This window comes from Anomalospiza imberbis, chromosome 19 (assembly GCF_031753505.1).
Source record: "Anomalospiza imberbis isolate Cuckoo-Finch-1a 21T00152 chromosome 19, ASM3175350v1, whole genome shotgun sequence".
Lineage (NCBI taxonomy): Eukaryota > Metazoa > Chordata > Aves > Passeriformes > Viduidae > Anomalospiza > Anomalospiza imberbis.
Genome location: NC_089699.1, coordinates 9,581,401 through 9,597,535, shown reverse-complemented (window position 1 = coordinate 9,597,535; position 16,135 = coordinate 9,581,401). Strand labels below are relative to the sequence as shown.

General features: G+C 37.9%; 1 protein-coding gene across 1 annotated transcript in view; it reads left to right on the top strand.

Annotated features, from left to right (window-relative positions):
- CA10 (carbonic anhydrase 10) overlaps window positions 1-16,135 on the top strand; it is a 178,585-nt gene that overhangs the window by 122,323 nt on the left and 40,127 nt on the right. The window lies entirely within an intron of this gene.

The window sequence follows — 16,135 nt, the reverse complement described above, 5'->3', positions numbered from 1 at the left end:
TTGGATGTACCACATATGGAGAAAATTTACAATTCAGGGTTCTCAAACAGCATCTTTACATAATTGCTAGAATACTTAGATGAGCTGAATAGCTGTAGTGGTCAAAAAAAGAAAGAGACTCATGAAGCTAATGATAAATAAATATTTACACACACATGCCACAGAATAGTTACTAATTTAATGTTAGAAGAGAGGAACAGGTGCTAGCTGTATTTCTCATAATAATAAAAAAATCATATTAATTTAAATATGGCACAGATTTGAATTCTGTATTTTGCAGGTATTGTTAAATATTCCCTGAAGTTACACTTCCTACTATATTCTTTAGCAGTAAGCAAAAGTTTTTCTCTTTAGAAGTCTGTAGATTCTGTGAAGTGACAGATTTTGCTGTAAATAGGATTTTGCTTTAGAACAATTAAGAGGCAATTCCCTAATTATCAATACACCATATTGCAGGGATTGCAAAGACCTCAGACACTGGGGCTCTTGGCAAAAATAACACCCTTTGACAGTAGTTTGGAAGCAGCTCCCTTGCACATCAGGGACAATGTGAACCCACAGCTGCACAGGTTTCAGCAAAGACAATTTTAAAAGAACGTTCTAGATTTAGCTCTCCAGCTAAACAGATTTAGCCAATTACCTAGCAGTGGGATCACGTCCTTTGTGGCTCCAGGGCTGTCTCTGCCAGCAGCAGCTCCAGGTTTTCTGGCTGGGAACATCAGGCAGCGGGGACAGGCTCACTGTTGATCTCATTTTGTTTCCCTGGAATGTGTTTAAGTGGAAGCAGAGCTGGTTTGATACCAGCACCTGATGGAAACACAAAGGTTTCAGCACCAAGGTTGAGCTGGAGACGTCCTGCACATCTTGGTGACAGGAAGCCAAGCACAGGGAAAAGGGGACAGAGGGCTTTGGGGTCTGAGGGATGTGTCAATATTGATTCAAAAAAGTGTCCTCCTTTATCCCCCCAAAGCACTGCACCACAAGAGTTAAAATAGCAAAAAATTTCAGCTCTGCAATACGGAAATGTGGGAACCTGCAGCTGAAAATGGAAACTTAAACAACCCCTGAGATGTTTGCAAGAAAGGAGAGGCTCCACCTGTGAATTTATCCTGGAAAAGGGAATGCAGTCAATTCCACAGGGCTGAGCATGATACCTCTGTGGAATTACTCATGTAATAATAACATTTTGTACAAAGTCAAAATTGATTTTTGATTTTTGTCTGAATTCATGTTGAATCATGTTGTATCTTATAGTATTAGCAGCAATTTTCAGATACGATTAACATTTTTTGAAGGAACTGTTTAATATTCAGAGCTTCTTTTTTGTCTGATTTATCAGTATCATGAGTTTAGGAGGGCTTCAGGGGTAATTTTTGCTTCTGCTGGAATACATACAGTCAGGAAAAATCTTTTTGCTTGACAAGCCAACTCCTCCCTGCTCACTTCTAGAGTTTTCATTTGAAACCAAACTGTCTAATCTTTCTCTAAAAATTGTTTATTGCTCTTTTTTGTCACTTGCTTTCAAAAATGCTGTCAGTGCACATGATACCCTCTCTACTTCAGAACCTGCTTATGGCTGTTTATTCCCAAAGGTGGTAAAATACATTTGATTTTCAGTGAAACAAGATTGAGGGCCCTGTTTATGAAATATCTCTTACAGTCACATTAATTCCATATTATAGAAATTAAGCTGGGAATTCCAAACAAAATAATAATAATTTTGTCCAGCTGGGGTGAAGGTTGAATCTTGAGAGTATAATCAGGTTCCAGAAAATAGAAATATGCCATGTCATAAGTAAGAAACTAACTGCATAGTAAATATTGTCATTAAAAATTGATTAATATTACTAGAATTAATTAATATCAATCAGAATTAATTCTTCCCTGGTGCATACTCTTAACCTATAAGTGGAGTACATGCAGTTTAAAACTTTCAGTGAGCCCACTGCAAAGCTTGAATTGAAATTCTTAAGATGTAACTTTTCTCGTCAGTGTCTAACTTGATTTTGAAGTTGTGTGGTCTGTCTATACCATCATCTGCAAAACCAGCCCACAGCCATCCCCCCTCACAAAACTGAGCCCAGATTATTTTGCTTAACCTTGGAGAACAGAGGAGATGGATCGGAGAGGAACTCGGACCTCGCCATCGTTTTGTTGTCCCCTTTCCCTGGCTGGGGCTGGGTCAGGGCTCTGCTGCTCCTCTGGAAGGGGCTGTATCAGCTCCCTGCTGTAGCCCTACAGTGAGACATCATCTCACCTCTGCCACCACCAAAGAGCTGCTGCTCCTGGTAGTGTGGGTCTGGAGAGCTGAGCTTCTAGCCTGCAGCTCTCCCCCTGATCCCTGCAACAGATCTGCAAGTGTGGAACTGGAAAATAAACCCAAACCACCAAGCTGCAGCTCTTCCTAAAGCTTAATAATAATCCTTTGTAGTGTTTGTGATTTGAACTATAACTAACAACTGCATCAGTAGCAGAGACCCTGAAGATAGGCTGGTCACAGATCAGAAGGATATCAGGAAACATGAAGAAGCTCCTTAATTAATTTCTAATCCTTTTTCAGCCTTAATCTTCTTTTTTATAGTAAGATCTGGCATTACACATTTTCTGCACACATGCTTTCTAGATGATGTAGATTAAGTTTTAGATCCCTGAATTGCTGGAAGCAGCATGTCGGTAGGTTAGCTCTTACTGCAGCCTCCTGATGGAATGCCCGGGATTATTCTCTGTGGGCTGATATCTTCAGCTAAAATATTCATTAAAAGTATGTGAAGTCATTCAGGATTTTAATCCATGCTCTGTTCTGTGTTTCACAAGGGTTTGTTCAATCTCTTTGCCACAGCTGGGGCTGTTTTATTTGTGCATTTATTCCATAATTAGACTTACAAATAGCAGTGCTGGGATAGGGGGCAGGAGGGTACCAAGTGAATACCTTGTTTCTAGGAATAGAGTAAATTATTCTGCAGGTATTTTGAGTACATATTGTATAATCAAGAGGTAGGGCTTTTTTTTTTTTTTTCCTTGCTAGAAATTGATAAAATGTCTTTTAATTTATTTCGTGAATACATAAAATAAGTGGAGAGGCCTCTTCTATGACCCTAACAAATAGAGATGTAAGAAAGGTAGCCACCAAGCACCCTCCTCCACCCTTATCCTGAAGCAGAATCTGAAGTCTCCCAGTTTGGGACATTTGAAACATATGTTAGAGAATTCTGTCCCTATCAAATTCTGAAGCAAAGTATTTTCAGGATCCTAAAGAAGGACCATAATTGTGTTTTTTCCCATGCTTTCTAGAGAAGCTTCTAAACTTCCCTATGGCTAAGCAGGAATCTTCCATCGAGATAGTGTTTATTTTAATAAGGAGTTAGTCAAATTTAACAACTATCTGGACAACTATCACCTGATCTTGCTTCTGACACTTCCAATAGGAGAGTTCTAGGCTGTAACCATAGTAAAGAACTGAATGTTCATCCCTTCAAATTCAGGAATGAAGGTAGGTCAGTGCTGACAATGTGTTTTAAATCGTTCCTGCCTCAGATGCTCTTGCAGTACTGCCACATCCATATTTAGATAAGAATTTATAATCTGTCCCACTACCTTGGTGGGGAGAAAAATGTGTTCAAGTAGCTGGGATACTGGGTAGCACTGTACTGTGGAAGTGAAAGGTTGGATGTTCACCGAGCATTTCCTGCTGGGTGGAACACACACATCCCTGTGCTGCACACTTTTGTCAGGATTTAGGTGAGTTTCAGGCTTACAGAAAATACTCAGTTCTTCTGTATGGCTTTGTTGGCCCCACATTGGGCCTCTCCCTGGGGGCTCCCCTGATGGAGGAGACCCTCCTGGAGCAGTTCTGTGTCAGGAAAAGGAGATGCACAGGATATTTTCAGTCTTCAGCTTCTGTTTATTGTTATCTTATCAAAACTTCAGCATGCTGTCTGCAGCAGACTTTGCATGCAGGAAAACAGCACAAAAATGCCTAACAATCTCATGCTACAAGGCCTTTTAAGCCTAATCAAAAACTAAGTTGCCCAATTAAGAAGTGACACTTATTTTCCCTTCCTAACCCAATAACTGACCCCTAAAGGTCCGCAATGCAGATTTTTCTACCCAATTACAAGATACCACCCAAACCCATGAAGAAGGAGGAAGAAGAAGGAAGAAAAAGAAACATGAGACAACACCCTATACCCTCCATCTTATTCCCATCTACAACATACTAAAAATCCTAAAACCTAAATTTCTTACCAAGTGACATACTATACTGCTCTCTATGATCTGTTTCACACTTTTGTGGTCTGTAGTTTATCTTGAGGCTTTGGAGGCTTTCTCCATGAATGAGGGTCAAAGTCAGTGCTTCCCTGGGAGTCAGAACCCCTAATGGGCAGAGAGAGAAGTATTTCCCTTGTCCTGGGTTTCCACACTTCTGCAAACACCAAGAACAGAGACACACAACAGACAATGACCCAGAAAAAAAAAAATAAACAGGGGAAAAAACAAACACCCAAAACTAAAACAAAACCAAAACCAACAAAACCAACAAAACTGAACTAAACTAACAAAAAAAAAAAAAAAACAAACAAGAAATCAGTAAACAAACAAACAAAAACCACAAACTTTTTTAAAAGAGCTGGAATTATACCCTGAATACATATCTCTGCCTTGGCATGCCAATAGCCACCTATGTACTTGGATAATTATATAGATGCTTTGAGTCCCTGAGTGGATCCATATATATACAAACCCACAGTTTTAATACACAAGCTACACTCACTCCTGAGGTGAAACTTTGGAATGAAAAATTCTTTTTGATATTCTAGCTGGCACATTTGAGGATGTTGGCCTTTACATGAATGTTGTTATAGTCTGAGATGTGCAGTAATTTTCTGTTGTTTCCATTTTATTTGTTTGGTTTTTAACAGCTGTGCCATCATCACATGAACCTTCTGCCCAGAGAAACCCACAGCCACTCGGCTGTGTAAGGCAGACTGACTGAAGGCACCCTGACACTCCTGAACATGTGCAGACATTTCATATACTCAGAGAAAAGTAAATTCCAACAGTGATGAAAAATATTTCTGCAATTAGAGGCGGCTTTTTTAATGTTCCAGTGTTGGCCCAGCCCTGAGGTTCTCACTGCCTTTCCTCTGCGAGCCAGAATGTTATCTCGAAGTATTGGCCATTTTGGCCCAGGGTTCTCATTGCAAGTGAATGTCAGCAATGGAGGGATAATGGATTAGAGCTCCAGCAAAAACTTCCCTTATAAATTCAGCCCTTTGCCAAGTCTTTTGATGCCCTACTTTCAAGACTGTCATAGCAAGCAATTCTGGACACTCTCTGTTTATTAAAAACAGAGTGCTAAAATCAATATAGCAATATCTTGTTGGAGAAAATTAAATTCATCAATAGGTTTGTCATTTTAAAGATGATCAAAGGTTTTGTTTATTAGGCATCATCTAGGCTTTAGTAATAGTTGGTATGAAAATAATAAGACATAAGCCATATTAGATGTACAAATCTTTAAATTACATCAGGGAGTGGACATTTTTCTCTAAGTGAAGGGCTGGGAGCATTTCCTATCTTTACTTTAGCCTATATAAGTCACCAATTACATACCAACAACCTGGCACTGTTCCCAGTGGCTCAGGGGCAGCGGAATCTGTGCACTTAAAACAATTAAAAATACCAAGTGTGCTGAAATTTCCACTGGACTCTTGTAAGCAATATTTATTTTGATCTGCAAGAGTTAATTTCTGAAAGCTCCAGTTCAGCCTAAGCACTGTCTAATTAGTATGAACATAAGCACATTTAAAGTATTTTCCTCTTCTGCAGGCAAGAACAGCAAACCTGAGTGTGAGAAGGAGCTCTAAAACTCATCTTCATTAGGGATAAAGAGAGGAAGGCTGTCTTTACACTGTCAGTAAGATGTTCAGCACCTCGCAACTCCTCATCTTTAATTAATCCCAAATAGGACTGTGAGCACAGAAATGCTTGTGCAAACACCCAGAGCTGGGGAAGATCCTCGTACACAGTCATTTGAGAGCATCCAGCCCCAGCTGACCACAAAGAAGGAAAAAAGGTAAAAAAAAAAAGGAGGAAAAGCAATTGCTGGTAAATAGGATTGTGGATCCATAGCTGAATATGGACTATTGAGTCTTCCTGGGAAGATAATAGAGATGAACTTGTCAACAGGTTTAAACAGATGAAACATTCCTGAAACTCTTAGAATGTAGGTGATAAAACACTTCTTAAAAATTAACTTTTCTGTGTGGAAAGCTGATATTTTCTCTAGTCTAAATGGTATCTCTATTGAAAAAGCATTTTCATATGCTGATTCCTAGCTAACTTTATCCCATAACTCCTTCCCTCTTTTTTTTAGGGATTCTTTTGCAGAGCCAGATAACTCTGTGCTTTGTAAGCAAAGCAATGAAGAAAACAGAGGGGAATTGGTGGCAAATCGTCACAGTACTAAAATTGGTTTTCTAATAGCCTTTTCCAGAATAGTTTCTCACAATTTCTTTAGGATTTGAGCTAATGGAAAAGTGTCTTTCACTCTACATGGAATAAGGCATATGTGGGAATGATCTAAGAGGGCAAAGGTTCTTGGTATCCAGAGCCTTAGTTTTGGTTACTTGTAAAAATACTGATTTATGTAACTGCTGCATACATGGAGCTTTACAGGAGATTGGTATGTGGAACAAAGGACTGGCTCTTCCCCCGTAGCCATGGAATCCATAAACACGGCAGGGAATGGGGAAAAAACCAACCAACTAAACAAAAAAACCCAAGCCAACCAAAAATAAAAACAAAAGAGGAAAGAATTAACACAAAATTTCTTAACCAAGTTAAGCAGAGGAGTGCTCCTAAGTGAATCTGGAGCTCAAATTTATGTTGTATCCCAAGTTTCCTACTCATCTATCCACCTTGCATTGTGCATTGTCAGGGGGAAAGTGGAAGAGTTTTGGCAGAGAGGGAAGTGTCAGAAAAAGCAAAGATAGGTTCAGGACAGGAATTGGTTGTTCGTTTTTCTTTTATTTCTACCTCTTCTGCAGTTCTGCTGTTTTCTTAACATAAAAAGTACACAGATGCTTTTGAGGCAGACAAAATGAGAGCAGTAAAACAATTCTCTGTTTAACTGAAACAGTAATAATTTGAGCTGGATAGGCTAATTTATTCACCTTCTTTAAAGAAACAGAAAAAGCAGGCCAGGACAAAACAGCTCTCTTCTGCTCAAAAAAAAATCCCAGTGAAATATGCTACTAGGCAGAATAAATCACAATTTTTGCATGCCACAAAGGATTTACCTTGACACATAATGATTTTTTTGAGGTCAAATTTCAAGTTATCTAAATGCTAGTTTACCTCCAGAGATACAGGGCTCGGGAAATTATACTGCAATAATTATGAATTTTTTTTTCTTGGCACTGATTTGAGAAGCAGTGAATATTGTGAATAACATTATTCTCAAAAACTTTCTAAAAAAGCTAATAAAACTTTTGCCCCTTTCATGGCTAAAAAGCTGAGTTTATAAACTCTACATGTGCACTCAGTTATAATTTCATTAAAGCATCACCATGCTTCTTTGGCTACACCACAGCTCAGACGCTGCAGTTTTCCTTAGGATCAGTTCATGGAGAGTCATGGCTGGAGTAGGCACAGGATCACAAAAGACAGCAGCATAATAAGAGAGTTTTCATAAACTCTCTTATTTTAGAGAGTTTATGAAAACTTACTAGGCCTAGAAATTCGAACATCCTGGTAGCAAAGGAGCTAGAAAAATAAATAACTACTACAAATGGTGTTTTCAGGCTCTTGTAAAATTGAATCATTAACTTTAATAATGGTGTGTTTTGACTGTGGTGTAAAACAGATGAGCTTTGAGGACACATCCTTTACCCTGCGCAGGAAGCGCTGTGATTCTCAGGCACTCAGATCTGCTGCTCTGCATGCACAACAATAAGAAAGGTTTTTTATTAATCTTGGCCTGTGAGAGAGGACATTCTTCTCCTCCTTTCTGTTAATAAAGTTAGTAAAAAATAAAATGTTTTTGTAGATGTATGTATACAGATACATACATGTAAAGATATATAGATGCAGGTAAATAAAGCAGTGAGTACATCAGTAACCTACACAACACTACAGTGTTAATTACTTAACCTGAAAGATAATTCTCAAATTAATTTAGCACAGCCTTTTTGCTAATACTATGCACAAACGATAAAGTAGGAGATGCACAAACAGTTTAAAAGAGAATTTCAATCAGTCAACTGGCTATATCTCATCCTCTCAGCAGGGAAGGATGTGTTAGGAATGAAAGTACTGAAGAAAATGTAGAAGCAAAATCAAGATCTTAGAAAATTGGAACATATTTATTAATATACAGTTGATCAAATGAGATTTAAGCATCAAATGTGAAATTCTGTCTTGCTTGATGGTAAATATAAGGAAATTTAAACACATTAATTTCAATATACATCCTATAAATTTCTGTCTGATCTGGATTCCTTTGGAAAACCTTCAGCTTTTCAAGCCAAGATCTCTCTGAAAGAAGAGCTCTGAAATCAGGCAGCTGAAAAGGTCAGTGCATCTCAGTGCAACTCACTAAAAAGGAACTCAGGCCTCTGTTTTTTAACACACTCAGTTTTACCTTTTGAACCCACATAAAAAACGAAACAGCCATTTTTCATTGATCTGTATTTCTCACAAATTTGTTGGCTTCTCTGCCATTTACAACCTTTTAATATTTATGTAAGCCTTCAGATTTTGAAAAGGCAGGTCTTTTGACATCCCTTTGGCAGAGACAAAAATTATCCTTAATACAACTTTTAATACAAATTCTTCAAACAAAACCAAACTAAAATCTCTTTATAGACTGCAAGACTACATTAGGGTAAGGAGTTCTCCAAAACCCAAATATTCCTTTAATAACTTTTTGACTTAGCCTATTTATAAACTAAGGTTAATAAACTAAGAGGAGCATGCAAATGCAATTTTTTCCTCCTTCATGTAATGCTTGTGACTGTCACAGCACAGGATGAGGGTTGCTATTAGTGGTTAAAAAAGTGTCAGTGGACACACAGGATTGTTAACAGCTGAGCTTGGCAGTCAGTGAAAGTCTGGCTTAGAATGCCCCAAAATATCTTTTTTACTCACAGTGGAATGCTTTGTATTAAGGAGAGGATGATATCACTGCAAAGCTGGTATCAGCATGCCCAGCAATTATTAGTGCAAGACACCATAAATTTGGCTGCATTTGCTATAGGCTCCATAGTTACTTACAAGCAGAAATCATTGTATTAATGGGATAGTGGAAACACAATTGACGCCTCAGGTTTTAGCTTTTATTTTTTTCAGACTCTGTGCTGCTTTAGTGTGTGGGTCTGGGCTTCATACAAGGGGACAGTAAGCTCTCTTCACAGAGCAGGGAGACCAAACAATTGCTTCTCTAGCTGGGGACCCAAGACAACCAGCCCAGATCTCAGGCCCAAAAGCACAAAATACAGTGGACTGAAGAGAGAAAAACAAGAAGGATGGGCATGGGCTGGAGCTGTAATTGGACAATTAGCTACAATATGCTAATGGACCAGAACTTATAAAAGTGTGAGACCTTGAGACCAGTTGTCCATTTTTGTGACCGTTTTGGTTCATGTTGGGTGTAGCCCTGGCTGGGTTCTTGTGCTGCCCAAGGTGGATCCATTGAGGCCTCCTAATAAATACCTACTTTCTTCTTTACCTTTGTCTAGTCTCTGTTCTAGGTCAGCCTTCACAAGGCATCACATTGAAGCACTTTATTATGCCTAAATGCAGCATGTGGCACATGCGCTGTGTGGGGTGTTAGCAGTGTCCTTGGAGCAATTTCATTCCTTCACATCCTATGGCATATAATTATCTCAAGACTAACCATGACCCTACGGGTCCTCTATTAAAATTATATTTTGTTACAGAATGGGGTATACATTTTTGAAGCACATTATTTTGATCACTGCAATTTGACATATTGTGCTCATTAGCCACTAAGCCTAAATATTTAATTTATGAGGTGAACTCCACATTTTTTACGGACCAGTCACTTATGGGAAGTAAACTGGAAAACTGCAGAGGGGTGAATGGGAAAAGTTCCTACTGAAAATGGTACTTTAAAAGCAGAAAAAAAGTGTGTCATGCTGTATACCGGCAGATGACACATTACATTAGGCTGGTAAATGGGTTAATTAGGCTTATTAACATCATTTTCTTTTTAAAAGTTTTCAACTGAGAAGATGAAAAGATTATGTTAATCTTTACACTTCTCTCTTACATTTTACATTTTTCACATGGGCCTTTTTTAATCAAATATTGATGATGGTGCTTGTTGTTCTTCAAAGCCCAGCAATTAGATTGCAGCTCCCTCCCAGTAAGTGGTGTTTTCTTATCTTTATTTCCCTTCTCTCCATTTTTTTTTTTTTTTTAATAAACACAACATAAGGTCCATTGAATTCTTGTCAGAAAAGCCACTCCGGATATTTTATCTGATGACCAAGAAACCTACAGATCCTGAATCCCCCAAACCCTTCTGAATCCACCACTCCTGAATTAAAGCCATGGACTACAGCCATATAAACTAGATGAGTTTTCCTTTTCTGTCTGGCTGTGGCCGTCCCTGTGGGATACAGGTAAAGGCTGTGTGAAATGGGTGGATGCTCCTCTCTGCTGGCAGCAAGGAAAGCTTGCAAGAAACAGGGAATTTCCCCTAAAATTACTTTCAAAAATAAAGCATTTCTACAATTTCTTTACATAATGTTGCATACAGTGATTAAGCATAAAGGCAGGGGAAAGGTAGTAGGATAAAATAACTCTTCAAATGTACAAATACTCATTGAAAGCAGCTAAATAAAACCACATATTCTGTAGAAAATAATTGCTTAAATACAATTTTGAAAGTTATTTTGTACATGTATCTCCATACACACAGAAAATTACTCGGGACCAGGATAAAGATATCAGAAGTTTGGAAAATCTATAAAACAGCTGTCTCCTATTTGAATATGGCAATCTCCTCTTTTTCTCTTTTTAAGAGAAGACTTCAAAATACTTCTTCTTTAAGGAACTGTTAAATAACAACTCTATAAAACCATTTTATTTTCCAGCTTGGGCCCCCTCTAGCAGCAGCATGAGGAATCAACACCATAAAACTACTAAAACTAACCAAATATCGTAAGCATAATATTAAGAGAGCGATTGTTCTCATGTAGTAGCCATTGCTGTGAAAATAAAGGAATATAATTCTGCTGCAGAGAGCAAAGCAGGTTACTCTGGCAGGTTACCTGGGAAATTCTAGTTTCATGCAGTGCTTCTGCACTGCCCCTGAAGTCAGATTTCAGATCACAGACCTGAAGTCTGTGTAAACTTTACTTTCAAACCCTGAAGCAAAAGCATCCTCTGCTTTGCACAAGGGAGGTGAGGGTACTTTCTACAGTCCAGTCAATTTAAATCAGGGAGGACAAAACTTTATATCACAGGACATGGTCAAGATACTGTGAACAACCACGAAAATAACCCCATTAAATGAAAGGAATTTACTTGAAGGACTCAGAAGAATGATTCAGTTTATTACTGCACATAGAAACTCAAGTTCAGATAACATTAGTCATCAGTCAGAGAGTGAAATTTTCCATAGAACAATTCTTCTTAACTGTCAGGAGGAAAATGAACCAACCTGGCAAACATGTTTACATATCCCAGTGAAACAAAAAACCAATTGCATACTTATTTTTGCATTTTTTCACCTTAAGATGCATAGATGGGGGATGCTGTGACCAATTTAATGTTAGTGTTAATGCTTTAGTTTTTAATGGAGCACTTGTCCCTCCATGGAGCTGCTCAGGGAGAGGAGCTGAGCATAAATCCAGTGCCAGGAATCAGATTCCTTGGGATCTTCATGGCACTGTGGCTATTGCTGAGGAGCAGAAACCAAAGGTAATGTAAAAGTGGTTCAGGTGCTGCTCACAGAGGAGGAAAGTCCATGATTCCCACCCCTCCTAGAGTCTGCAAGGCTGCTTTCCTATTCTGCTGAAACATGGCACTCCAGGAGGAAAGGATGGAAAAGCCAGGCAGCAGATGATCAAAAAGTGGTTATTGCAGCACATAAAACCAGGGCACTATAACTCCTTCAAAACACAACTCAGACCTTGGTGATGGCACTAAGCCTTCTTTGGACTGAATCTGTTTTTATCCTAAAGAAAGGAACATCTAATATTGCAGATAAGATCCAAGGACACCAGAGCAGGCAGCCATACACAATTGATTTTCCTCCTCCCTTACATTCAGTGCTGCTCCAATGGCAGGTACTGATACAAGTTTAAAAATGTTATTGGAACTAATCTTCAGCCCACTTTTAACTTAAATAAATCCAAAAGGTAATATTTCACTATTTGTAAAGGCCCCAGGAAGAAGAGGGTCTGTGCCACCCCTTGAAGGTGACAATGAACTGCAGATGTAGCATGGAATTGAAAGGTAAAGCATCCATCCACTTTCCTCTCGCATTCCCTGCATTTCTAGCATGGCTTCACCCTGAAACAGGGTTTTTTTTTTTTCTTCTGCTGGGGGTTTTGAAGGCTCTTTCAACCGAGGCTGTAATGTAAAGATGTAGGCTACAAAGGAAGTTCTGAAAAGTATTTTGTTCTGTACTATTTGTGAAAGAAAAGATGAAGGGAACAAAATACAGAGTTAGCTGGGACAAAACAAAAATGTTTCCACAGAGGCTGGGTTAAAAACCACCATTTTGGGGTGGGGGGGTGAGGGGTGGGGAGGAAAGAATGTTTCTGGGTTATTTTTTATGTGGATTTTGGTTTGGTTTTTGGGATTTTGCTGGGGTTTTTTATCATTGTGGGTTTTTTCTTAATGGTCATAAAGACTGTAGCATTTCAAGATAAATGTGCAGCAGAGAGATTGTGTTTCTTGGGTGTGCATTTTTACTGACTTTGCTTATGTTCCACCTTTCAAAAAGTAGGATTTGGACTTTTTTTGTGGTCACAGGGCCAAGTTATAAAAAGCTACCACAGGATATCCAGATCTTATTGAGAAATGAAGTATGGAATATATCAGCAGCCTATGCCCATGTGGATGTCTTGCATCAAGATAAAGAAAAATGCTGCTGGAAAATTATGTGCACAAAGCTCTATGAAGCAAGAATTTAAAGTAATGAGATTAAATAGAAAATAACTGCATCAGGAACATGTTAATTAATTAATTAAAGCCTACCAAAGTTGAAGTGTTCCATAATTAAGACTGAAGCACATGAGAGTGCTCTCTTCTACCTGGGGATTTTGCTACAGATAATATTACCTGTTTGGAAATGTTTCTAAATCTGTGAGGAAAATTAGGTCAACTGAGATTGTGGCCTGATCATTAATTTGTATGATTTTAGACTTTTCTGTTTTCTCAGACCAGCTTTATGGATGATTCAATATGTTTTCTCTATTGAAGCCTCATTTCTAGCCCATAAGATAAATGTGAATATTGATATTTTTTAAAAAGAAGAGGTCAAGATTTAGTGCTTATTTCTTCCCCAGGTTTGTTTCCTGAGTCTTCATCTTTGTTTAACTTTCAGGCCAAAAATGCAGACAACAAAGCAGAGCAAGAAGCAGCACAAAGGCCACCATGGTGAAGCACCTGAGATCCATCTGACCAATTAAGGAAATAGTTATATAGACCTTAACAGGTCTTTTTAATGAGCCTTTTAAACTACCCTCTAACATTTTATTCAGTCCACATATAAAAATTAAGTACTGTGCTTTTTGGAGTAGCAGAGACTGTTCACTGTGACAGGAAAAGGCAACATCTTTTCCATAAGGTGCTCATTCTCCATACCATTTATTTTGTAATGTATAGAATGCAGAAAATACTTCCTTGTTAACTTCTACACCTGCAACCTTTTGTAAGGCCACATGCAAGTTTGTTTTCCCCAAAACCAACTTAGTTTGCAGTTCTAAAATGAGTCACCATCACTTTAAAGGCTCAGTACTATAAATATGGAGAATCCTTCTCTTATCAGTAGTGAACAAGATCTGAACCTCATTTTCCTGCAGTAGCAGTTAAAACTGCACATAGGGGGAAAAAATGTAATATTTGCTCTGCAAAAGGCAATTGTGGGTATTGAGCTTGCAAACAGAGTGTGAACACATTCAGGTGTTTCTGTGTCCTAACTGTAAATGGTTATACTTGAAATGTACACCTGTAAAGATGGTATTTTGGGGTTGTATATAAACCAGACAATATCCTGAACTGCAAGAAAGAAATTCACATATGATGGTCCTTTCCATAATCAAGCACAGTCAATTATAGAGCCTAGGCAAGTCACAGTGTCCCCTCACAAAAAAAAAAAAAAAAAAAAAAAAAAAAAAAAAAGTTCCTCAATATTTCAGCCTTTTCATTCAGCTGTAATCTCAGTACATGGAAAATATAAGACCCTACTTCATAAATGGGCATGTCCTGAAAGTGCAGTTTGGTGCTGAATCTCGAGTGGTCTCTGCAGCTCCTCTTTCTCTGGGCACACACACAACAACAAAACCAGTGCTTCCTTTAAACCTAAGAAGGCACATGAAAGGGCAAGGCCTTGTGCTTATTCATACTGAAGATCTTGGACTTTGTTCTGCCTGGTACCCAGTCTGTGCCCATGCAGGAGAATTTAACAGTCTCACTTCTAGTGTTCACCTTCCCACCAGGTCAGAAATGAGGTACCTCAGACGCTCCACTGCTTTACTGGTATTCCTGATCTGCAGCTAGACAGGAAAATTCTGGTTCCAAAAAGTCAGTACCATGCATTTTTATGAAGTGGGAAATAAGAAAGACAAATGTTACTCCTGTTCATGAATTTGTCTCTTATAATTTCCCCTCTCTGCTGTGTGGAAAGTGATTCGATTCACACTGGGGGTTATTTGGGTCAGTTTTACTTGGAGAGAGAAAATAATGGTAACCTCATTTGATATTTATGCCAATTTAAGTAAGAAAATGGATTCTGAATATTTTTGCATAGCTGCTGAATTTAACTGAGGGTTCAGTGAAGCACGAGCTTCCAAATGTGAATAAGAGGCCTTATCCATTTTCTTCTGTTTGTTTTTAAACTGCATTTGTTATTTATGATTAGCAATTTTGTTTCATTTATATGCAGTGTACTGAAACTGAGTTCAATAAACTAACCTTCTTTGACTTATTAAGCTAAACTTGGTATTTAATTATCATGCATGCAAAGGCGAGTAGAAAAAGTAAGGAGCATTTATAAATAAAATCATTGTGGCTTATTTGCAGCAAACAGGAATATCTGTCTTTATGACTTTTCATAAAAAAAATTATTACTACTTATTTTAAGTTGGAATAAACACCAAAAAAAAGTAGAACATCTGTATCAAAGTGTAAAGAACCACAACAATCAAAAGCTGTTTGATCTCCTCCATTTAGTTCAAGTGCACAATCTGTTCCGTGTAACTTTTTACAACGTACTGTGAAAGAAAATAAGTCATTTAAACTCAGTAATTAGTATTATAGATAAAATGGCACTGCAGCAATGTTAATTACCATAATACTGATGTAGTATAGGATATAATACATAATAGTCATATCTTTAATTTTACATTGAAGTGCAACAAAGCATATTGTTGCTACACTTCTGCTTCCTAAATTAAATGAATGTTATTTAAGTGTACAATTGTATCCCTGAAGAATATTTTAAAATAAATAAAAATCTAATTCAAACTGGTGTATTTGACTTTCTATTGGCTTAAATTAAAGAACTTCTTGATCTAGAAACTTTTTCTAAGACAGTGGAAATCATGACAGAATTATATTCCATATGAAAAATTTCTGCAATCATTTTCTTTTCCTTACAGCAGCTGTAAATCAGTTTGCAAATGAAGCACAACATTCAGCCTTTTAAAAAATAAAGATGAATCTCAAGGAGCTATTTGATGTGTAGTAGGAACTAGACATATATAATCAAATTGGAATTAATGCTGTACTTCTCTGGCTAAAAGACCTGACAATTGTACACATCAAATATTTATAACAAAACAAAGAGACTTACATGGGAAGGCAGTGAAAGTTTTTTTCTGCAGCTCCAGGAGGCATAGAGTTCCCTATTAATGAAAAATTGCATCTCAGCTTT